This window comes from Nelusetta ayraudi, unplaced genomic scaffold (genome assembly GCF_046127955.1).
Source record: "Nelusetta ayraudi isolate G7.1 ecotype Tasmania unplaced genomic scaffold, CSIRO-AGI_Nayr_v1 ptg000005l, whole genome shotgun sequence".
Classification (NCBI taxonomy): domain Eukaryota; kingdom Metazoa; phylum Chordata; class Actinopteri; order Tetraodontiformes; family Monacanthidae; genus Nelusetta; species Nelusetta ayraudi.
Window position 1 is genome coordinate 3,097,290 of NW_027466055.1, and position 24,737 is coordinate 3,122,026.

A 24,737-nucleotide genomic window follows, 5' to 3' on the forward strand; every position below is an offset into this window, starting at 1 on the left:
TCAGGTCCTACGCACATTTACATCTGAGCGATGTCTGTCTGAGCAATCCGACGTTTCATTTTGCAGAGGAATTTGTCATCCATTCAGCATTTGACATGTATTTATGGTACATCCCGCGCCATATAAATCAAAACTAAATGATGAAAGAATGCAAGACCATGGATAATGTCCTTAGTGAATTCAGAGTGGGAAGAGAAGAGACGGTATGAAATCAGTGGCATGAATAGTGGCAACAAATAAACAATGATATGGAAACATGATGGGTTTAAACAGAACAGGTTACATAGAGGAGTCCCTTTATCAACGATGCCCTTTGTTAATACAAAATGTGGTGTGGTGGTGAGTTTGTTCACAGATTTCCAAATGAGATGATGGATTTATTGTTTTATCGACAATTATCCGGTTTCAGTGAGAAAGCTCCTGATACACCAGTGGAAATACATTCCCACTCTCACCTGTGGTGCCAAACTTTGCAAAGTGACCAAAAGAATGAAGTCAAGTCACATCTTCTAAATCTAAAAATCTAAATCCCACCAATCAACTTTTTTTCTTTGAACGCCTCAAACTTTCTTGCCAGGCCCTGAAGAAAGGGACGCTTATTCATACATCAATGTATGCAGACACACACACATGCAGACGCACACACACACACACACTAATTACACTCAAGGACAACCCTCACACTGAGAAAGGGGTGTTGTGTAGGGAAGGTTACATGTAATAACCTGAAAGCCACACATATCAACAACAACAAAGTCCCTTTAATCTAGTTTGACACTGTGGAACATAACTGTCTTTTATTAGTTTTAACAATAAAACTTTTTTCCCTTGCAAAACTTTTTGGTGAATTTTATCAAAACTGAGCTGAAAAAAAACAATTTGTCGGAACTCAATCTTCACACCCATCTGGCAAACCTTAAAACTTTGACTGCAGGAGAGCATCTGTCAGTGGGATAATACATTTAAATAGTGGATTAAGACCAAATTAATCTTTTGAACAAAATAGGTTGCTTTAAAACCAGCAGGTGGCCTCCACAACACAAACAAACACACGTGCGTAGAGCAACAACACAATCAAGATTTGATTCCTTGAAACTAATCTTCCTGCAAAAAGCAGACAATGTTTTGATTCACTCAGCAGTGTTTGTGACATTACGTGGGGCAGAACTGTGGACTTGAACACTGCAGGGGCGCTTAAAAGAACATGGAACACCAAGGGGGTTATTCATAAATTCTTATATTAAATATATACACCTGAACATAATCACCTCTGGCAGGCGGGAATGCAGGAGCCTCTCATCACTTCCTCCCAGGTGAATCAGGAAGCTGCAGCAGTACTTATTGAATATGAAAAACTGGGCTTATTGTGTATAAGTTATTGCGTGTTCCAGTGTTAAACAAAACAGATTTGATTACAAAGGGAGCAACTAGAATATTATGCACTTACATTTCATGTGTATTAAAAAAATTAAAAAAAATAATAAAAAAATAAAAAATAAAAATAAAATAATAATAATCATAATCATAATAATTAATCAGCTTTTACAGTAGCTCAAGTCAAAGAAAATTAACATAATGTTGATTGTGTAACGGGTTTAGCAAACTGAATAATTATTGTTCTGTGTTCTTGTGTCTTTGGCCTTTTTTCTTGTTTTTTAATGCGTTTTTCAATCAGAGTTTCTTTTTCACTTATCTTTGCAGATATTCACGCAGAAAAGTGCAATTAGAAGTTTGTCTAGAATTTCAAGTACGTATAACAACAACATTTTTACTGTGTATTTTGACAGCACTTTCAGAAACTACAACCAAAGTTTGCAGAGTTGTGAGATCATAGTTTCTTTCACTTTCTTGGTTCTTTTCTTTGGTTTGTCAAACTCTGAACCTTATTCAAACCTGTGATTTCCTAATAGTTACATTGGTACATGATGACAATTCCTCTCCCAACAATCAATTTTCTGTTGAAGAATGATCAAAAACATGTGCCGCTGCAATACTTCAATAAAGAACACAGTCATTTTTTTGTTGGAAGGTCACTCCATTGTGTTGGCATATTTTAATAATGTAATTTTCAGCATGTTTTATAATCAACGTTGGTTCCTACGGTTACATCTCTTAGCCTTCACATATTATTTTCTTCGTATAACAATCCGTGAAGGTTCTCAGTTGTGCAGGTCAGTGCTATAATACTTTTATTAAGTTGAAGCAACTGGGCTGGTATTTGGAAGATGTTTCGCCAGTGCAGTGAGGATTGTCCCAATCTTTATGTTTGGTGAGACCTAACAACCCCTCCAAAAGTGCATGACCCAACACAGAAGGACAGGATTCAGCGGTGCACTGAAATTTGCAGGAGAAAGGCCACTCCTCAAACATCCACATCAGAGGGAGAGGCCTTGGACACTACCTCTCAGTAACATACAATACAGATTTGAGGACTCTCCCCAACAACTCGGGAGAAGAAAGCAGCCCATAGGATGCTCAGAATAACAACCTAGATGAGTTTGACTTTATCTGCAAACATCCTTGCTAATGGGGTGAGTAACCCCTCTTGAGGTTCACCTCCAGGTTTTTGGTTCACCTTGGTGGTTAAATAGGTTGGATGAGAAGCGGCACATCTTTAAGATACCCTAACCAGTCCAGTTGCCTTTGGTCCATCTCCAAGTCATCCCAGAGTCATTAGCGTTTGAGAGCAACTCTCTGAAGATTTTCATATTTATTTGTGCAGCAGAAAACAGCTCTCCTCAAATAAAAACAACAAATAAATAATTCTACCACAGTACAAATGTCAATGAGTCCTCTATTATTGATCACTCACTCAGTCCTCTGTTCAATAATGCTTGTCTCCACCTTGCTGTCTGTTCTGCTTTGCTGTATTCAAATGTCATGATGCTCCACGCAGAGGAATATTGGAAAATAAAGCATAACATATTCAATCGTTATTCATTTGCCCCTCCCTGTCACTACGCAAATACACCGTCTCGCATCAATTGCTGACGTCACTTAGTATTGTAGTGTTTGTGTACTGGCTTAAGTGCTGTGGCCCTGGAGAGAAAAGGAACAAATATCTCTCTCACACATTTAAGTGGGATAGGCACAAACTTACACCTACGTGGCCTTGGAGAAAGCAGCTTCTTTCATCCAAAGACATGTATTCTCCGCAGAGTTTTTCTCTAATGTAAACTGCCTCAAACCCCATCAAATAACATAAATAATATATGAGAAGTAAACCCCATCAATTTGTTATTGTCATGAAAATCTTGAGCGCAGACGGGTTGTGTTTCTGTTTTTCTGCTTTGCCTTGGGCGCCGTGTAAGCACAGTTGTAAGAGTTCTGTTGGATCCCCTTTCATTTCCAAGAGCGCGCACACTCATGCAGGATTTATTTACACTTTCTCCTTGCCATGCTATATATACAAAAAGAATGGGTGTGTACATTCTCTGTACCCTTTATACAGTGTGCATGGTACTGTTTTTTATAATCAAAAAAATAAATCATCCTCAAACTGGCACTTTTTCCATTTGGAGGTGTGTACCATGGGCAGATCCTTGGAATAACATGAAATTTGCATTAAAATCATGGCTACAGGGGAAGGTGGTGGTGTGCAGAAGCAGTGAGCATGCTGCTACTTTTAACTGCAGCTTAACAAAAAGCGAGGGGTGGGGGGGGGGTGGTCAATTGCCTTTACTCTAACACTGTCAGGTTCTTTCTATGCATTCCAAACACTCACAGTATGGACACCAGGAATGCAGTAGCAGCAGGGTTTCCTTTTGTGTTTTTTTTTTTTATATTATTCTAGCTCTTCCGCACATGGCAGGGTCTTTTCTTATTTGTCAGTGGCTAGAGAAGGATGTGCAGAGATGTGAAAATAAGCACAGTCCTCCCAGAGAGTATTCTCCGCACAGCTACCTGACCTTGAGGTGAGCTTATGCCTGACCAGTGTGCAAAGCAGCATGATTTATATTGGTCCAACCCAAGCTTCTACTTTGACCAAAAAGCAGTAGGCTCCGCACAGCTTCTCCTCATGAAAGATCAGCCGATGCTACTGAGTGAAGGCTGCAACGTGCCGGAAAACAAAAGATCCTGTTCAAGAGGACAAAGAGTACAGACAGCAACTACTTCAGCTTTAAGCAAAGACCTCCAGAACAATCTCACAATACAACTCATCAAATTATAACTTCATCTTAGTACTCAAAAATGTAATATTTTTGAAAAAAAAAAAACTTATTAAAAATTATAAATGTTACAATGGTAGCAGCATGTAGCTCGTTAAAGTAGTTTTATGGTGTTATTAAAAGTATTTGTTAATACATTGCTAAGCTCCCAGTTCTGTGCGTCATTAAAAATTGTTTTAGATAATGCCCCAAGTACCGTGTCCTCTAAAAAGGGCTTTTTATGGTGGCTAAATCTATCAAGCAGATTGCTGGAGCGTATGAGTACACAAAACTGTCTAAAACACAGGAAAACAGATTGTAAATGCAGCCACATCCTGAGAATGTGCTCACAAGGGTGAAGAACACAAGGGTTCATTAGATGAAGGTTTATTACGAGTTCAAGTGGGCGAAAATGGGTAATTAAAAACAATGATGTTTTAAATGATTGCTTGATTCATATTAATTACTCAACTGATTGCAGATGTGGGTGGGTGTTCTAAAAGTCAAAAGATGGAGGATATTTAAACTCATAAAGAGACTAATCTACGTAATTCAGAGAAATGAGAGAGATCCTACAGAACTTTAACTATACAGTTCTTGAGCCAATGTCTCTCTTAGCCTGAGGCACCAAGACTATCACCAACTACGATGCTGCATATAATCATTTGAATTTGAATGAATGAATGAATGAATGAATAGAACCTGTTAATAGGACAATTGAAAGTGGCTTTCATTTTGAGTGGATGCCAATTCTCCTGCGTTTTACATTTAAGCAATACCAGACCGTTAGATCATATCTAAACATTGTTAGTATTCCATGACCTGTTAAAGAATATTAGAATGACACCTCTGCCATTTACTCAGTACACCTGGTTGGCCTTGTATAGGACTATATCAACGTGGTTGATTGGGCAAATTTTGAAAATTCAGTATTGCCAGTGGTCTCTGGCAAATTCCAGTCGAGCTCTGGTACTGCGGCGTGAGCACAAGGCCAACTACAGGACGTCGGGCCGTCAGGCCACCGTGCTGGAGTCTGTGCTGATTGTTTGGTCAGAAACATCCACACCAGTGGCCTGCTGGAGGTCATTCTGCAGGGCCAGGCAGTGCCCGTCCTCTTCCTCCTCACAGAAAGTAGAACAGAACCCTGCCAAGGGTTTGAGGACCTTCTATGACCCTGTCCATCTGTTGTGGAGTAACTACCTGTGTGGAAATGCTCTTGAGACTGTGCTGGGGAAACATAGTAAACCTTCTTGCAACCTCTTTGGCACCCATGTACTGCGCCATGGCATCAGTCGAGATGTTGAACCAAGTCAAAAACTACAGTAGGAAAAAGTTAGTCAGTGAAAAACATGCAGTGTTGATGTGGGAGGTTGGGGTGGGGGGTCTCATTGTTGACCCTCTTGTGCACCTGTTGTGTATTTAATGAACAATATACAGATCAATATCCAAGAAGTTTGACTGATAGATTGTTATATCCTGATAAAAAAGTGTTCCTCAATTTATTTTTTTTGAGCAGTGTATTATTGCGTGTCCAACATTCAGCTGCAGTTGCAGTTACTTTATTCTAATAGTACAGAAGGTCAATAGTCTTTCATAGTCCTTGTTCATCAGCCTTGTTATCTGAATTGCAGTAAAAAAAATATATATATATATATTATTAATAATAATAATAATAATAATAACAATAATTAAGTCATAATTGGAAAGGTCGCAGTCAATCGTTTTGTACAGTCATGTGGGGAAACAAAATAATCCAAAGCACAAAGGTCAATCAATAAATATTGTACCATGAGTTTGCAATCATCTAAAGCAGCCGATAAATTATTTGTAAATGAAAACAATCTTAAGCATTTGAACTGAGTTCTTTTTTTAAATGCTGGACTAAGGATTTTACATTTTAGAATTTAGTTTCACTGTGGAAAACGAATTTATTAGATTGTCAGGAATAATGGACAGGAAATAACAGGGGGAAAAAAGTTTGGTGAAAGACAGGGATGGCAATAAAAAAATGATGGATGCCACATAAATTATGCTGCTCTGGACTTTGATGACCATTTTTGTGCCACTATGCAATATCTCTCGCTACATGTTCCCCCTCTCCATCTGTCTGCTTCCCTCCTCAGTCCATCTGTCTTTCCTTCCCTCCTCACTTCCTGTCTGCAACCCCTGCCTGCGCCTCAATATGCATGCACTCACTCACACACACGCGCATGCTCTGCCTTATCTTTGTTCGCAGACAAGGCTCCCTGTATGAGCTGCCATTATAGCCACTTTGAAAGGCCCCGGCTTCATGGCAAATGAAAAGAGACACGCTGTGCCCAATCACACGCCACTAACTTTACCATGCGGAGGATGCATGTCATATTTCACTCTGAGCAAGGTAATGTGTGTTGAAGGATTTCACTCCAAAATCCTTGATTGAGTGAACATAGCATGGTTATTTTTCTCCTTCTACCCCTTTCAGACTATGTGCTACAAAGCAGAGTCGCTGTTCAGCTTTGGGAGGCTTTGAGGACAAGCCACTCCAAGAGCACTCTCCCCCCCGATAGACACCCTCTGGATGCTGAGGGGCATTTAGCTTAGCCCAGTATTGTACACCAGCTTCATGTCATCTGCTATACGATGTAGAGTTTTGGCTTGTTTGGTTTAAAGGAGCACTAGCTGCATTTCCATTACCCCTAGAATTGTGCAAAACATTAATATCGCAATAAAAAACTGGTAATGGAAACACCTAAACTTGGAAAAACCTCTCAAATATAACTAAAAGGATTGGACACGCTCTCATTCGGTGGTTTTTCAGACGTATCCATGTAGAGGTAGATCGCAAAAGGTCAATGGTCGCATTTACACATCAGCGGACGTGACGTACGGGGTCACATGACCAGTTCACCTCAAGTGAAAATAGCGCGTTATGATTGGACGGAGGAGAAGACAGAATATTTTTTTACAAGCAGTCAAAGAGAAAAATATAACAATCATCAAAAGCAAACATATCTCGGAATACGAGGAATCTCGTCCCGCGAGATTTCACGACAATTACGGCTTATGCACTTCACACCATTCAATGGAAACACCTGCGAATCGCAATGGTACTTTGTCAAAATTTTAGAAATATCGCTTTTATTGTGCAAAAAACTGTAATGGAAATGCAGCTACTGATGCTGACCAAATAGGGAAAATGGTCCCCATGAAAAAGTGGAAGGTTCAGGATCCAAATACCAAAATCAATCTCTCATTCTCTCTCACACACACACACACACACATACACACACACACACCATGAAGCTCTCTTGCAAAAATAAACTGGGCTCGACTTTGCTACTTCACACTGAACCCTATGACAGCAAAAGGTTTTAATGAGTGTTTTAATAAACCGATCTTATTACAAACTGCTTGCTGATGTGTTGTTGGCTAATTACACAAAAACAAATTTACCTCTCATTAGAGTAGAGAGACGCCCATGTCCAAAATCCAGCAACTTTGAATAGCTTTTGCGGTTTTGTTTTGTTTTTCCTACAACCTCTGCAAAAATGAATTAATAAAATATAATACAATAAAATTTGTTAATCCACTTCACTACACAGTGGGTCAATAGGTGGTTTCTGCAGTTTGGGGAACAATTACACTCAGTAGTTTAGAGTACGCAATGTTTTGAGGGTCCTTGGGATGGATGGATTGCGTGGATGCCGCCCCCACTGGAGAAACCATAGTATTGCAAAGGGACTCTTCGGTGGACAATGCCTACATGGGTGATTACTTCTTGAGGGAGTGTGGAGGGACGTGACTGGGAAGAATAGCGAGCCCAATCAGAACCTGAGTGTTTAATTGTTGGACGTCCGAGCAAGTCACAGTTTGTCAAAGTCTCTCACACACTCATGCACAAGTGGGAGAGAGAGAGAATATATATATATATATATATATATATACATATATATATATATATATATATATATATATATACATATAATGAATTTTAAGTTAAAAATAGAACCTTGACTTCACTGAAAGCTAACTCGCATCACATTATTGCAACTTGACATTTCTCACGTGCGTGTTGAGTTGCTGAGCTAAAGTGTTGACCAGCTCAAAGCTGCAGGTTCCTCATTCATTGAGGACACTTGGCGGCCGTGGTCAATACTCATCTAATCCCATGTTTGAATGCAAATAAGGTTTAGTGCTTGTTCAGAGGTGTACTTGCCTTTAAATTAGTTTGCTCAGTGCTGGCAGAGCACCTTATCTAATTGCCAGCGCTAATGCTAATTAAGTTCAAATGAAGTTCCATCCTGGTAGCGTGTCTTTCAGTAAAGTGGAAGTAATGAGTCTGTTTTCAGCATAACTCCATGGCAAAGCTAGTAAACAATGTTCCATCCATACTGGTGGAGTCCATTTCAATAACCTTTAAGGAAACCCAGAACGAAGAAAAACAACAGGCACAGCATTTTGAAACCTTTATAGTTGCAGTTCATGCAATTTGAAACAATGGAAAATTAAGTGTAGATGATATAGTACATCACAGGAAACCATTAATCATGAGTAGCGTGTTGAAATGCAAACTTTTAATCATCGTAAACATGCAAAACTGCCCGCGTTCATTGTTTTTGTGTTTGTGTACGCTTCACTTTAATGATATAAATGAATTGCTTTCAAGCTGACAGCCGGCTTCGCTAAAACACAATCCTTTTTCAGCGACAGATGAACTTGCATGTGTGGTTATTTTTCTTCACAGAGATCCTCAATTAACTTGTCAAAATGAAGATCGCAAAGACGTTCACTTAAAATAAAAACAGATTTGCCCACCAGATGCGTGTGGGACTTCTAAGCCAGCACTGGACTAATAATACCCTTGGCACTCTCACTATGTCTCTCCTCTGTTGGTGACTGGCATGTTCTATTGGTGTGTAGATCACCTTTCCCTCAGTTCATTAAAAATTGCTGCCAGCATATGAACAAATTAATTAATCTCTGTGTATACATTTATTGAAGAAATAGCACAAAATAGCAGTTTTAAAAATGGCAAATTCAATAACAGACATTTTGAGGAACCTTCAGAAAATTGGACATCAGAAAAGAAATGATAAATGTCACGTCTGGAAAGCTTGATGTGATAATCGCAGGTGGACCGAGATACACGTGTCGGACGTTTCTGATGATCTTTACACTCACACTCAGCTCTTAGCCTCCATGAACCGCTGCTGCTCTCTGCTGTCATTTCCAACTGACACTCATTTTAACAGGCGCTCCTGCATTCTCGGACCACGTTTCTTTCCACCTATTTTTATTGTAGTTTCTTTGAAGCTAAATACTTAAATGTTTGCTGGGACGATCTGAGAATATGATATATCATGCATTTACCACACACACGCACACACACACACACAAATACAGCTGTTGATGTATCTTTACACCAACACTGTCCATGTACTTCTACCCATCAAATGTTTCTTGGAGGTGGCCACCTTGTGTAATGACCCAACAAAAGAACAGCACTCAACTGCACCACTGAAAAAAGTGTTTCAAAAGGTGGCAGAACATTTTTTTTTTTTAAATCACTTTCAAAAGGGACAAAAGTACCAAAAGAAAGTCAAAAAAAATAACAAAAAGGCAAAAGCACAAACAAAAACACAAGGCGGATCAAAAAATGGACCCTTGATTCAGGTCACCAAGTAACTATGGCACTGTCTGGGCATCACTGTGTCACTCCACCCACAAGTTTACTCAAGAAAGTAGTTTGGATGTTTTTGATTCATCTGTCTGCACTACTTGCACTGCTGTTGTACCATGCAAATTTCCTCAGTGTGGGATAAATAAAGGCATTCTTCTTCTTCCGGATTATCAGTTAATTTGACATAATGTCACCAATACATTACTTTTATTTTCTAGTGTGGTGAAAGTGCAGGTCCGCGAGACCATTTTGGAGTTGGAGTTCTGTGTATTTGCTGAGTTTTGAGAGGGGACCTACACCGTTTACCTCCATTTGGTTACTAAGCAGCTCGCCTCTGGCAGCCAGATCTCAAAACAACAGGCACCATGGCAATGGGCGAATTTGCCAAAATGGTCAATCATCCTTTTAAACAAGCCTGTCAAGGCTAAAGCTATAGCAGCATAAAGACAAAATATGGCAGTATGTGTCGTAAACTCAGCCAGTTGACTGAAAAAGGCCCTCAGCTTTACAGCCGCACCTGGCGTTATTACACCGCTGAGCCACTAGAGGCTTACAACATACCTGGTTTCGATCTCGGCGTTGCTGATTTATTTTTATTTATTTTTTTCAGTGTCATAAGGCCTGTGTATGTGTATGTGAATCACTTTTTTCATTTCCTGTGTTGTTACAAACTTGTGCGTACAATCTGATTGCTGATTTCAAACTGCTTCTAACTCCTCATTCACACGAGTAAACATTCAATCAACCAACTAAGGGACTAGTGATTGAAGATTTACTGTGATTAGTTAATAACCGTGATAAGAGCTAAAAAAAAAAAAAAAAAAAAAAAAAGGAACTTATTAACTTTTCTGGGAAAAAATTAAAACATGCGCTCAAAAACTAAATGAAGTCTATGAAAGACTTTATTGTCTGGATAACAAAGAGCTGAATTTGTTAGCAAACGCAAGTGTTTTGTGCTGCACTTTGGAGCCTCCTAAAGGGAGATTATGTATAATAGTTATAATTATAATGAAAAATTAAGGATTAAAAATGCACAGATTCTCTGAATAATTGAGGTTTTGCTCTCTATAATGGCCCAAACAAAGTCGGCCCTGAGGTCCATGAAAATGACAAGCAGTCTTGTAAACATCCAGCAGCAGCGGAGTAAAATGCAAGTCCAGTATCTAACAGAGGACTGCCAGGAGGTGCACAAGGTGAACTCGGCGGCTGAACGCTGAACATGGGAATGCAAAGCAGCCAATGATCATTGCCCTGGATGCTTGAATTTCCTAATGGGTCATTCATCAGTCGTAATTTGCAACGCTAATCTCCCCCATTTAGTTCTGTGAGGGGGGGAAAAAATGAAGCTTAGCAATTTGCTGTGATGAATGAACTCATTATCAACATTATGTGTAAATTGTGAGGTCAAATTAAGGTAGCTGTCTGAGAAAGCAGGACCCCTCCAAAGCGCAAGTGTCAACACTTAGACCGTGCTCTCTCCCGTCAATCAGTACTTATTAATTAATAACAATTATTATTATTAAAATAATACATGTAATATGTATGAATGCATTATTAGCAATGGAGGGAGTGATGTTTCACAGAACAAAGCATTTCGTATTCGATGGTCTTTTTTGACAAATATTGTACAGAGCAGAGATTCTTTAATCTGATAAACTGACACAATTTGTAATTTAAAAAAAAAAAAAAATAGAAATAAAATGACTGAGGGTGAAATGGTATTTGGGCAGATATTCATTTTTAAGCAATGTTGATTGTTCCCCCTCTTGCCTAAGATGTTCTTAGCGTTTAACGCTGAAGATCACTGAAGGGTGTCTTTTGTTTTTATTGCCTCGAGCTCCTATTCCAAGATAAAGTACAAGGAACTCAGATAACTCCGAAAAAAAATGGAAAAAATGATTGGTTGTCTTAATATGAATAAGGTATTGTAACATATTACAATACCTCATAGTAATATGTTACAATAAGATATTGTAATACGTTGTCAATCGACTTGTCAAGGGACTTTTGGACTGCCTTGCCTTGCTGTAACAAGCGCAGCCATGTCGAAGCCTTGTTTCCTTCATTTCACACTGCTGCTAAACATTGTTGTATTTTACAATTTTTCAGACACTTATCATGACACACATGACACTGAGGTGGATCTTTACACACACACACATATATATGTATATATATATATACATCCTTTTCCTTTTTAACTTTTTGTGGTTGTTGTTGTGGTAGATTTGATTTCTTAAGACATTCCTTTTTCACATTTTCACTGTTTTTGTTCTTTCAAATAATTGGTCAATTAAACAGAATCAAAATAATTTTTAGCCTCTGCGTTATCATCCGAGTTGTGGACCAGACATGTAGTTGTGTACAGAAGAATTGTATTTATTGCTGTAACTGTAAAAGATTTGTCAGCTAGGTCAATTGATTTCTCAGATGTTTGTCCATCTTCCCACTGGTTTTACAGAGAGTCACCACAGTAAATAGTGTGAACCATTGTCCTGGTCTGAATCTAGCAGAACAGAAGACACTCTCAGCACTTGTTTGTTCTGACTGGACTATTGATCCTGAGTGACAACCCAGCCAGGGTGACTCATTCGGCACAGCTCTCATTGTGTGAGCTGTATTTCGCAGGGATGGTATATGCAGCAAAAGCAGCTTGGAAGCATAGTTAGATGGTAAATGTATGTTAATAATTACAGCCTTTGCCACAAAGCTCAAGATTGAGCTCCGTTGCATCCTGTTTCCACTGATCATCCTAGAGACGTAGCCTAACTGGAGTCCACCTGTAGTAATTTAAGTTGATTGGACATGACTTGGAAAGGCACATGCCTGTCTATATGAGGTCCCACAGTGCATGTCAGAGCACAAAACAAGCATGAACTCACAGGACTTGTCTGCAGACCTCTGAGACAGACCTCTGGATTTAGTGGAGGCACAAATCTGTGGAAGGGTACAGAAAAAAAAAGTTCTACTGCATTGAAGGTCTCAATGAGCAAAGTGGCCTCCATCATCCATAAGTGGAGGAACCACCTGGACTCTTCCTAGAACTGCTCGGCCATCTAAACTGAGCAATTAGGTGAGCGGGATCTTTGTCAGGGAGGGGGAAAAGAAATAGTGAATGTTTTTTGCTGAATTTTAAGCACTTCAGAACTTTAAACTCTTAAACACACATGTTAAAAGCTTACTTATTTAATAGTATTTATCTATTCATTATTACTTTATTTACTTTTATTTATGTTATTCCACTATTTTTGTTATCAGTATTTCTCTCTCTTTCTCTATGCAATATTTTATTTGGGGTGCATGTGCGGGTGGCTCTGTGTGTGTGTGTGTGTGTGTGTGTGTGTGTGTGTGTGTGCGCGCGTGTGTGTGTGTGTGCTGATATTGTTGTTGGTTTTTATATTGTGAAGGACTTTGTGTTGCAACATTGCAACGTCTGAAAGGTGCTTTATAAATAAAGTTTGATTTGATATGATGTCGTGAGCACACCGCACCCTTACTTTACAGTCATCATTCAGTATACCCACTACTAAATTTCCTCTGATGTTCAGTGTCACTCGTGTCCTAAAATAACATAGTTGTGACAGATAAGAAACTTTATTGTCTCATGAGATTTTTTTTATCTGCACCTGCACATCGCAGGTGCATTGCCATTTCATATGAACACAGAGAAACCTGAGGAGATCATACAGTCACATGTACATGGAGATGGTCAACATCAGACACTCATAGAAAGCAGCAACATATGAAACTCACACACACACACACACACATATATGCATTAGGTATGCATGTACATACATACGTGAAAAGTGCCCTGTGTTGTTTAGCATGCTAGCCAGCGCTGCACGAATCAACGAGCCCTAGTATGAGTGCGCCAGGTGTTGGCAAGGATACAGAGAAGAATGCTGGAGGACGGCAGGCCGTGATGATAAATTACTGGCGGGGGCTATGAGCCACTAATAATACAACATCCTTGGACTGCTCCATAGTAGGCAAGGTTAGGCTGTTTATCGGTGGCCGGCACTTCCCTCAGAGCCTGTGGGAATGGAAAAATTGGGCAATTACAAGGATATAAATCCTGTAAATAAATACTTTGACAGCAGCTCTCAGGGTCCTAGTGTAATATGGGGCTAAGATATAGATGGTACCTCTTAACACCAAGTAACTGGCTGGGCAACCGTGCAAAATCCAAAGATCATTGTTGATCTTACGAATAAAAGTAGTAGTTTGTGGTGCTGATCAAATGACTGAGAATGACTTTTGAATCGTGGCAGCTGGTCGGTTCCGTCAATAGAATGAGAGACATTCACCCGGAAGCGTACTTTTTCAAATTATTACAAGCACCTTTTATGGGAAAAAAATAAGAATTATTGTGTAATAATTATAGTCTGTCACAACCCCACTCGACAGCCGTGACTCAACGGAAAGGACACACAGTCAAATGTCACAAAACAATTTATGATGACTAAAGTCAAACCAAACAAACAACAGTACAATGCAGAGATGAGGCGTTTGACTGACATCAGCAATGAATGCAAGCGTGTTCATTCCAAAAAAAATATTATATTCAGATGACAAAAGTGAACATAAAGTGTCTCAAAAAAATGATGTGAATTCACATGTAAAACAAGACATGAGTAGCAAACAATTTACAATTTACTTGGAAGACGAAGGAAGCCAATGGACACAGGTGGAAAAGGTTACACAATCGCATAATGACAACAACAAAAAAAAAAGACAAAATTAAACTGGAAGTTCATGCAACATACGGATCAGAACAACATCTGACTTCAACTTGACCTTAATCTCAAAGAACATCATAGAAAATCACCTGGGAAAGAAAAAAAATATATATATATAATATAATCACAAAAAGTAATACTAAAAACATACAATAAAATAATAATTATAGCAAGAACAAAGTAATTATATAAAGGAAAAAATACGATAATGTTATATATGCAATTTTTGTGTAGTAATGGAGTAATCTGTAACAGAAAGATGAGTTTTTGTACAGCTGGATAGAGAATGGCAAGAATGAGGTCCTGTGACATTCACTGTGGAAGCGGAGCTGGATGAGTCAGTTGGAGGATGAGTGCCGCTAAACCTCTGAAGTCTGATGAGGTGGGTGTGAAGGATTGTCTATGATGAGAGCAGTTTGTCCAGTGGCCTGCTGTCCATCACTGACACAGATGCCTCCAAGTCACTGCCAGCGACATGTGCAGCCTTTCAGATCAGTTTGTAGATCCCATGTTGTCGGACTTGCTGGTGCTGCTCAGCCTCCAGACCACTGCAGAGTACAGGGCCCTAGCAACCACAGACTGGTGGAACGTCTTGCAGAAACTTGCTGCACACATTAAAAGGACTTAGTCTACGCATACTCTTACTTTTAAACAGCATTGCTGCAACTTTTGACTGGTAGTGTATAAATACACGAGACCGAATGAATTACCTTTAGGTTTACGTTATACCATTCGATAATATATTAACCGTTCCTCTATGCAGAGTTCACCAAAGACATTGGTTTGTTTTTCTGCACGTACTGCATTCACTTTGAAGCGGACGGAGGGCAAGCATGCATACCAAAGCAACATCCACTGCATAAAATCAGTCCTCTGCGCTCTTGACTCCACCGGCAGTTGCGGTGGGGCTGAAAATAGCCAAGATACATTTAACAGTAATGAAACAAAGGTGTAGTTAGTATTCATGAGGAGACATGCCACTCCAAAGCCTGTAGCGCTGCGGAGGGACGTGGCTGGCCAAACACAGCAGAGGTAAATGCACCGAGGTAGTTTATAATGTTTGGAAGCCATAAACACTCTGCCCTTGGCTCTTCTCTAGCAGACGGACCATGGAGAATTTTAGTGCTGCCATAAAGCATGTTCATCTTCTGCTGCCGCTTTTGCCTCCTCTCAGTTATAATGCGCATAGAAACACATGCATACACAAGCAGACTCACACACCCTCACTGCCAAAGACTCACCGTGTCACTGTCGTATTTCACAAACACATCTCACATTAAAATCAAGGAGTTGAGCTGCAACGCCTTTATGTAAACGTAACAGTTTCCTTTTTTTAATGATCCGCTGCTCAGAATCAGGCATGAAAATGTAGGGGAAAAAAGAATTTTTGAGACGCTGTGTTTATAATATGTGGAAATTAAAGGCTGTAAAAAATATTACTTTGACTGCATTTGACGTTGAGACATTGGAGGCAACTCGGACAATTCCACACCAGATATAGTTTATTAATGTGTTCAACGACTGCCCAAATGAAACTTTATGTTTTTGATTTAGTTTTAGGGAGGGCATGGGAGTTTGCTCTGTGCATGTGTGAGCTCACTGGCCAGTCTGTTGCGACTTGGCAAATGTTATTCCACATTTTAATGAGAGCTGACACTGAGCACGGGGACTTTTGACTTCCTGTTTCTCTCCATCTCACACTTTTCTAATCACATCATCTCATAGTATCACAATGTTTGCACTGGTGTGAATTGTGATATCGGGTTGTGAAGTTTGCATGTGCCAGTGTGCGATCACTGCCTCAGCTAGACCTGAACTATGGCAAAGTTCAACCAGTCGCATATTTAGGTTGAAGACTTTCGCATGCAGTGTGAAAAGAAATGGCTGCTGGGCCAAAAGGGGATCTCAGTGAAAATGAATTGAAAACGCTGCATTTCTTAAAACACCATCACGTTTAAACACTCACTTTTATCCTCTCAACGGATGTGCAGCTGTGTTCAATGTCACCATTGTATCATGCTATTCAACACTGGCGATACTCCAGTATGCACTTAACAAGAAATAATTAAAGTATTGCAACTACTTTTAGAGGTAAATCATTTTTTTTTTAAAAATCAAGTGGTAGCCGTAGTTATTAGAACTTAAAGCATGTTATCACAAAGAACAATCATCTACAATGATGCAGGCATGTTTCATGAACATTATGAATTAAAATTGTGCAATCAGACTTCCTGTCTGACAGGAGAAAGCACAGGTTGGGCAAACACATCCCGACTCCCAAGTCATCAGCACCGGTTCCCCTCAAGGCTGTGTTCTTCTCCTCTGCTTTTTCACCTTTTAACGCCAGGAGCTGCACCTCCAGCCACCAGTCAGTCAGGCTCATGACATTCGCTGATGACACCATCCCTATAGGAGAGATTAACCATCTTCTGACCTGGAGCAGCCAGAATGACGGGGACACGGCAATACCTGCATTTTGATGTGACAATCATGTCTAAAGACATACATATGTGATTGTCAGTGAAATTAAATACCAAAAACGTTGTTCTTAGAGCAGAAATGTGTTTTAAACACTCTTCTTGATGTTTCAAATTTCTTATTCTGAATATTTTTGATTCTGAGTATTTTCAAACACCATGTGATTTTATTATGTTTGGTTTGTTCAGATCAATGATTTTAATTTTGTTTGTTCAGTTTGTGAGTAATTTGGGAGAATGCTGATGAATATACCCCATGGCCATTGAAAAATGTTGCGGGCACCAAAAAAAATAGCCTCTTAATCATATACTCAAAGATTCCAACTAGTGTTTCAAGTGTATAATGAGATGCTTCAAAGGATAAGAAAAACCTTTTATCTACTGTGAGGCTCTGGGATTACTGTGCCGCTGACCAAAGTCAGGCAAGTTCAACCAGTGAGGACTACGTCTGTCTTAAATATGATAATAATACATTTGATGGCTGTGAAGGGATCTAAGTTCCAAACAACAAAACAACCCAGGTTACAGAGGCATCATAAAAAAAAAATGCAACGTATTTCCTCCGAGAGTGAACAACAGGTTGGTAGCATAATTTTCTGCAGACTGACAGCTGCATAGCTTGGAAACCAAAAGCCAGTCAATAAGAGAATCCAAAGAAGATAATAATAATAATAATAATAATAATAATAATAATAATAATAATAATAATAATAACAATGATAAAACTTTATTTGTACAGCGCTAAATCACAACCAAAGGCGTCTCATAGCGCTTTATGCAATCAGAGAGAACCAACCGGGCCCCCGGAACAAGCGAGATGCGGCAGTGCAAGCAAGATGCGACAGTAATGCGATGAACATCTGATCTCCAAACTATAGACTCTGCAATATCCTTCAGTCTTCGTTGAAAGTTATTTCAACATTAGAATGTGTCACAAGATGCTCAGCATTTATAAAATACCTTCACAAACTGCACAGCTACATACTTTCTGCAGAAGTACATCTGTGTCAGCATGGGTTCCCTCCAGATGGAGGGCAAAGCTCAGGGTTTTCCAGGCTGAGACGGTAAGGCTGAGGCAGGAGGCTAACAGGAAAGCACTAAAGCACAGAAGAGGAAATGTTGGTCTTCAGCAGAACACAAGGATTATTAAGCAGAAGTGCGTAGCACAAGTATGAACTTGGTGTAATGAGTGATTTTCTCTCTATCTATCTATCTCTCTATCTATCTATCTATCTATCTATCTATCTCTATGCCCTTCTAATGAGCATGTGGCTTGCCATGTTACCAAAAAGACTGGAATTCTGCAATTTTCTTTTTTTAGGAGTTGCAAAAAGCACAGATGGAAATAATTTGCATAATCTGAAATTTAAAAAATCATTATAATTCAAATAATAAGAACACAAAAGGGTGAATTCAACCCAGTGACCGAAACTCTGATTGCTGGAGTTCTTAAATTGTTCTCAACATCAGAGGTCTGTGAGCCATTGGTGGCCCTCTCCAGTGTGTGTGAGCATTGCACCCCTAAAAGGCTCAGAGTGGTCAAACTCACGAGAAAACACCCAAATTCCACTCATTTAAACATCTCAGTGAACTCATGCAAAAGGAGTTGCAGCCTGCTGAGAGCAACAGAGGACCCAGAATAAAGTATGGGACAGATGTCAGATGACCATTCAGGGCCATTTAAAAATAATTTCGTACATCAGTGACTGCATCCAAACTTAGACTAGTCTTGCTGTAAAATACACAGCAGATGGGTAATGAGTTAGCCAACAAGTGCTTTTCTAACTTTTGCATTTTAAGTTAGGGATCAAGCTAAGTGTGCTGTCTTTTGTAAGTCGGTCTTTTTAGGTAAATCAAGACATTTTATGTGGGAATTTTAGGGACATGCTTTCACCTTTCCAAGCAAGTAAAATTGCTTTCTCTCTTTTGTTTGAACATTTGTGGTCATTGGTACTGTTTGTTGGTGCCAGGGAGAGGTTTCATTTTGTGTCATGTCAAAGTTTTCCCTAGAGCCTGGGTGTAACACAAAGTGGCAGGAAAATTAGACTACAGTGCCAATGATGGTGCGACATTCTGGCTCCATCCAGCCTAATAACTCTCCTCTAAAATAAATGATTGATCCCTTAAACTGTTCAGATACATCCATGGTATCTAAAATAATATGCAAGCTGCATTAAACAGAGAAAAGAGGAGCTGTCTGACACTTGAAAATGTCAAACAACGTCTAATGGGATCACCAAAGCTGTTGTGCTGAAACTTTGTCCCCAAAACATACTGTACAATCCAGAACAACATCCCATGACTTATCTGCCTATCTGCCTTATCTTTCTATCACAAATCTTGGAGAAAGTAGACCAAATCAGCTTTGTGAAGTCTCTGAATAATTCACGATTTGAGATTTTCCTGGCAGATTTCTGTGAGCATCACAGCACAAAATTTGCAGTGGTCAAAGAAACAAATGACCTTTTAATTCCATCCGACAAGGGACTTCTATCAGTACTTGTTCTGCCGGATCTTAGTGCAGCCTCTGACACTGTTGATCATCAGGTCCTTATTGATAGACAAGATACACTGACTGGCATTAAATGAGCTGCTTAATCTTGGTTCAATTGTTTTTCTTCCATTCTTTTTATTATTTTCTCGGCAAACATGCAGGACTCGACAGCGGCGCTAGCTGGCTGTATGCCTACACGCTTTTATGCTTTTGTTTGCTTCAACATGCTTTGACAATTTTCAAATCATTCAAAGCTGAGCGACGGCATTATTCCAAACAAAATGTCTTCACTATTTATCGCATGAGAGCATCCAGAGTGGCAAATGCTGATGTGTCTGATGCTTGAGCAGTTGACATGTTAACATGTGCATGTACACGTGACATGCACATTTTCCTCCTCTGTTCAGGTGTGCATATGACATAATTCATGACGGACATTTAATTACAATGATATAGGACCCTGGAAACAAGTTCAGAACCCGGTCATAAAGCTAGAACCTGTGTGTCCCAACTTCCTAGCAGTCTGTCAACAGTATTTCGTTTTTTATGCCTTACATTTTTTCACTGTTATCCCTTTTTCTCTCCTGCACTTTAGAATGTTCTGCAATTTTCTGCAATCTGGTATTAATGTAGTATTCTAATTTTTCTTTTATTTTTGTCATTTTCATGAAATATATTCTTCCCAAGGAACACATTCAGGGTACCTCAAGGAGGCAAACATCGTGATTTGTAAATACTGGTTTCTTATCCTAATTCTGGACACGGGACCTACACAGTCAACAGGGAAAGCGCGCTGGAAAGGTTCCCCGTGGACAGGAACAGGTTGTAAGGGAGGCAGGAGCAAACCCTGATTAGGTTTACCTGGAATCTGACAGGCAACACATCAGCGGCCGAAAGCCTGAGATGCCTGGCCAGAAAACACAATCTCTGCCCAGGATTGACCCCGAAAACAAGAAAGAGCAAAGTAATAAATGAGTGCCCGATGGAAGCCCAGTGTGACATTCCTCCCCACGATGAGAGACCGCTGTCACATCACCAATCAGACGCAACCAAGCATATGGCATTGACCACTTCCAACATGAAATTAAAATCGAAGACAAATTGTTCTACTACAACAACAACAACAAGGTTTGAGAGAGGGTTCCTGACAAAGCCCCAATTCAATAAGTACTCAGTTTAGCCACGGGGCTTTCAAGGACTAATAAATAACTGGGTGAGAATGGGCACAAATTGGTAGTTTAAGGAGTTCATTTTAAGTTGAAAAATAAGGAACAACGCAACATTAATATCAGCCATTAAGAGTCAACAAAGTTCAATTAACCAAAAGCAGTTGAGAAATGGAGGATAAATGTGTTACTGAGCTAGATAGAGCTTAATAAATGTGATACAATATTGTGTTCTGTTAATCATTATATCCATTCATGTAGTTCTATAGTTTGTTTTTAGTGAAAGACTCCTTCCCCCAATTCACACACCATAAAAAAAGCAGATTGTGGCTGGTGGCCATGATTGTCCCTGTTTGTTGCAGCTTCTGAAGCTCAAATGACTGCTTTGTAGCAACGTCCCACTCTTTGAAGCCTTCTCATTCAGCCAATGTTTTGTTCTTGATGGTGAATTAGCTTTGAGGCCACCACAGTAGAGCAGAAGGGTTCATTCTAGTTCAAATAGACAGCTACCAAAAACCTCAGTGCCTTACTGCTTTTTTTAAAAGTAATTTAAATGTGTTCGAAGGTAACTGTGCATTTACACATCTCTGTTTAGTCAAACTCCTGTTGGTAGAAAAAAAAATGGTAGATTTGCAAATTCTCATTATGTCATAAAATTGAAAAATTGACAGACTGTGAAAAACAAAGAGAAAAAAATATTTGAAGAGCCCAAAACTCACCAAAATAAGTGTCCAATGATAGTTAAGCATATGATGGAGTGTTAGAATGCAAAATATCAATACATCCGAAAATTGAAAAAAGAAAACTATGTACAATCTCTATCTAATGGATCTAATCTAATCTAATCTATGTTATATTAATTTCATTAATTTCATTCATTTCAACCCTAACCCCAACCCCTATCCGATCTCCTAACCTAACCCCAACAAAAGCCTAACCATAAACCCAACCCTAACAATAAACCCAAATGTGACAACCCCAAGTGGGTGGGGTTGTTGTTGTTCGTGCGTGTGCACGCAGTCTAACTCTCTCTCTCTCTCGCTCTTTGTCTCTCCCTCTCGCTTGCAGCCTGATCGTTCATGTGCTCCTGGTGTGCATACTTCCGAGAGGGTGGGGCCACGTGAATAAAGCACCTGCCGAGCTCACCTGTTCCCTCTCGACGTCTCTACAGCTTCTCTGCGTCACTGCCTCTCTGCTGCCCAACTGCTCTGCCGCTGCTCTGTTGCCAGCCGACCGACATGCACTGGCTGGATCCAGCAGCTCACCAACTATTTTGTTATGCTTAGTTCGCATTTAGCTTTCATTTTATTCTGTTAAAATAAATATTGTTTCGTAGCTGCATTCCCTCGTTGCTTTTGTTTGTCAGAGAGTTGAGCCAGCTCTGACACAACCCTAACCCTAAATCCAACCCCCTGATCAGCCACGGTATATAAGTGCCCTTTTTGAGTCAAGTGCCTCTTCTGTTGAGTCATATGTGGCAATATTTTTTCGTTGGTCTCTTTTTATGGACCTGAGTTTTCCCTTAAGTTGGTTTATTTGGAACTGGTTCTCTTCATTTTGGATAAATAAATCAAAATTTTCATGACCATCCTGTGCTTCCTCTTTGCCTGCTTCCACTGCTCCCTCACAGGCCGGAAGCGCTTAAGACAATCTAGTGGTGAACAACAGCGACTCCCAGCAGGGAGGTCGCAGGATCAAATCCAGCGTGGACCTGAGATGCAACATTTGTGTGAGGGTGTGTGCCTCTGTGTCTAAACCGACAAAACAAAACCAAGATCAAACAAAACCTGACAAAAAAGCACTCTTTTATGGGCACCCCATCTCCCACGCAGACAACCACATCTCCAGCCTCCTGGGCACCTCCGCCAGTCGTGACAAAAGCCTGACCAAAAGCCGGGAATTCCGAGGCCTGGAGCCGTGAAACTCTGCCAGGTGGGAAGTGTGCCCGCCAATGCATAATTAGACAAAGGACCCGCACAACACTATATGGACTAACGCAATGTTTAAATTCACAGAGAGCCTGAAAGCGAGACCTTCAACCGCGGACGGGGAGCTCTGGCTCGTTCTCCTCGGGTAACTTGCATGGAATCAGGACTGAGTTTATACCAGTATCCCAGCTGAAGGCTGAGGCCCGGACTTATATTTGTAGGAGAGTCTGTAAATATTTTGGATTGTTCCATCCGGTCGTAAAACCTTTATCACCAGACTAGCCTGGAAGAAGATCCGATATCAGAAGATATTTATGATTTTAACATGTGTGGGAAGCCTGCAGTCGGCAAGCTGTAAAAAGCTTTAGCCCATCAGTTGAAAGGCTGGGGGATGCAGCAGGTGTACGCCTGTTGCTAAGCAGCAACAGAAATTTTTTGAAAGGCTCAGCTGAACACAGGGACCAAATAACATTTGTAAAATATGTTAAAATAAAATAAATAAATAAACACTATAACACTTCAGTGTGATATTTTCGTGGTAGGCAAAGAGGGGAAAGAGGTAAAAAGCACAGCTTCAGCTCAACATGGATAAAGCTGGACCACTGACAAAACTGCATGAAAACCTTTCAGCAGAAAGTACAATTGCTTTTAACTTTTATTCAAACTATGCATTTCAGCCATTAGTATGTCAATACTACATGTGCCATTTAATTGCTACTTTCCAGTTTCCTTTTTTTGTCCATTTTTACAAAGCTTATTCCATCACTAACACACATCACATTACAATTACATTTAGCTCCAAAATCACTTTAAACCAACTGCAACATAATCATTTAAATAAACACACAATATTTGCAATATTTTAGAGTGTAAGTAAGTGATACGTAACTACCTGTGCCACACCTCCACAGACCTTCGATTGCTGCTGTGGTTTCCTGACTTCTGCGTGGACCCTAAATGTGTGTGTCTGTGTTTTTTTTTTTAAATTGCTGTTGTAATATCTCCAACAGTGTGACCTTCCAGACAAACACACTCATGCTCTTCAAACTGCAATGGACATGCACCCACGGACAGGCAAATTCAGATGTCACAGCTGTCATGAGAGATGTATTGCTTGTCCTCAGTTAGTTCTCTGAATTGAAAATCCATTATTTGTTTCACTTTGTCATCAGTCATATTAGGCCCAAATCACAGCATAATGCATCACGTCCGACACATAAATGATTAGTGCAATAAAATTGGCTTATGGGGACAATCACCGCTGAATAATAGTCTCATTTGACAAGCATTATTTTGCGACAAAAAAGGCTTTGCGTCACTTTATGAAACAATCAACAAGTCGAAAGTCAAGGCAACAGAAAATTTACTTTGTTGGTGTTTTTAGACCATATGTCTGAAAGCAGTGCCCCCATGTGTTTGGACATGCCTGCAGCCATATTGCATATCAGAAAAAAACTGGAAACTTGTCCAAACATAAAATCCAGGCTGAAAATGACAGATTGTAAGTGTAGTGAGCATGGTTGGCCAAAGAACAAATCAAAGGCGAGTAAACTCATCACAAGGCTTCGAATAATGTTTTGTTTTCGAACAATGTTTTCGAACAATATCACGGTCCGACAAATCGGGAATTCTGTTTTATAGGAGTAAAAACAGTACGGCTGATGGCTTAGATGATCTGTTCAGATTGTGAACTTGTGGATGGTGAAATGCAACAGATGGTGCCTGAACGAGAAAAAAAAAGAGATGAAAATGCAGCCACGACTCTCCCAAATTTGCAACATGACAAAATCAAGCTGTCAGCATAACAAAGAAGAAACTTTAAACCTGTAGGTTGAAGATTTGCATAACAGCACAATTCCCAACACAATGTGTTCGAGTTTTTGGCCACTTTTAAAACAAAATCAGCTCGAACACATTCAGTGTTTTAATGCTCACATCATTTTTGTTTTTAAATTATTATGAAAGACACACAATACAAACAAAACTTTCAAATATTGATCGGGAAAATTGCTTATTGCAGTTTGAGTTTTTCACTTGTTGCTTTGCCATATTGATCATTCATTCACCTATAATATGTAGTGCAGGTGTTTGTTACATCTCACGCTGCCTTATAGCATAAT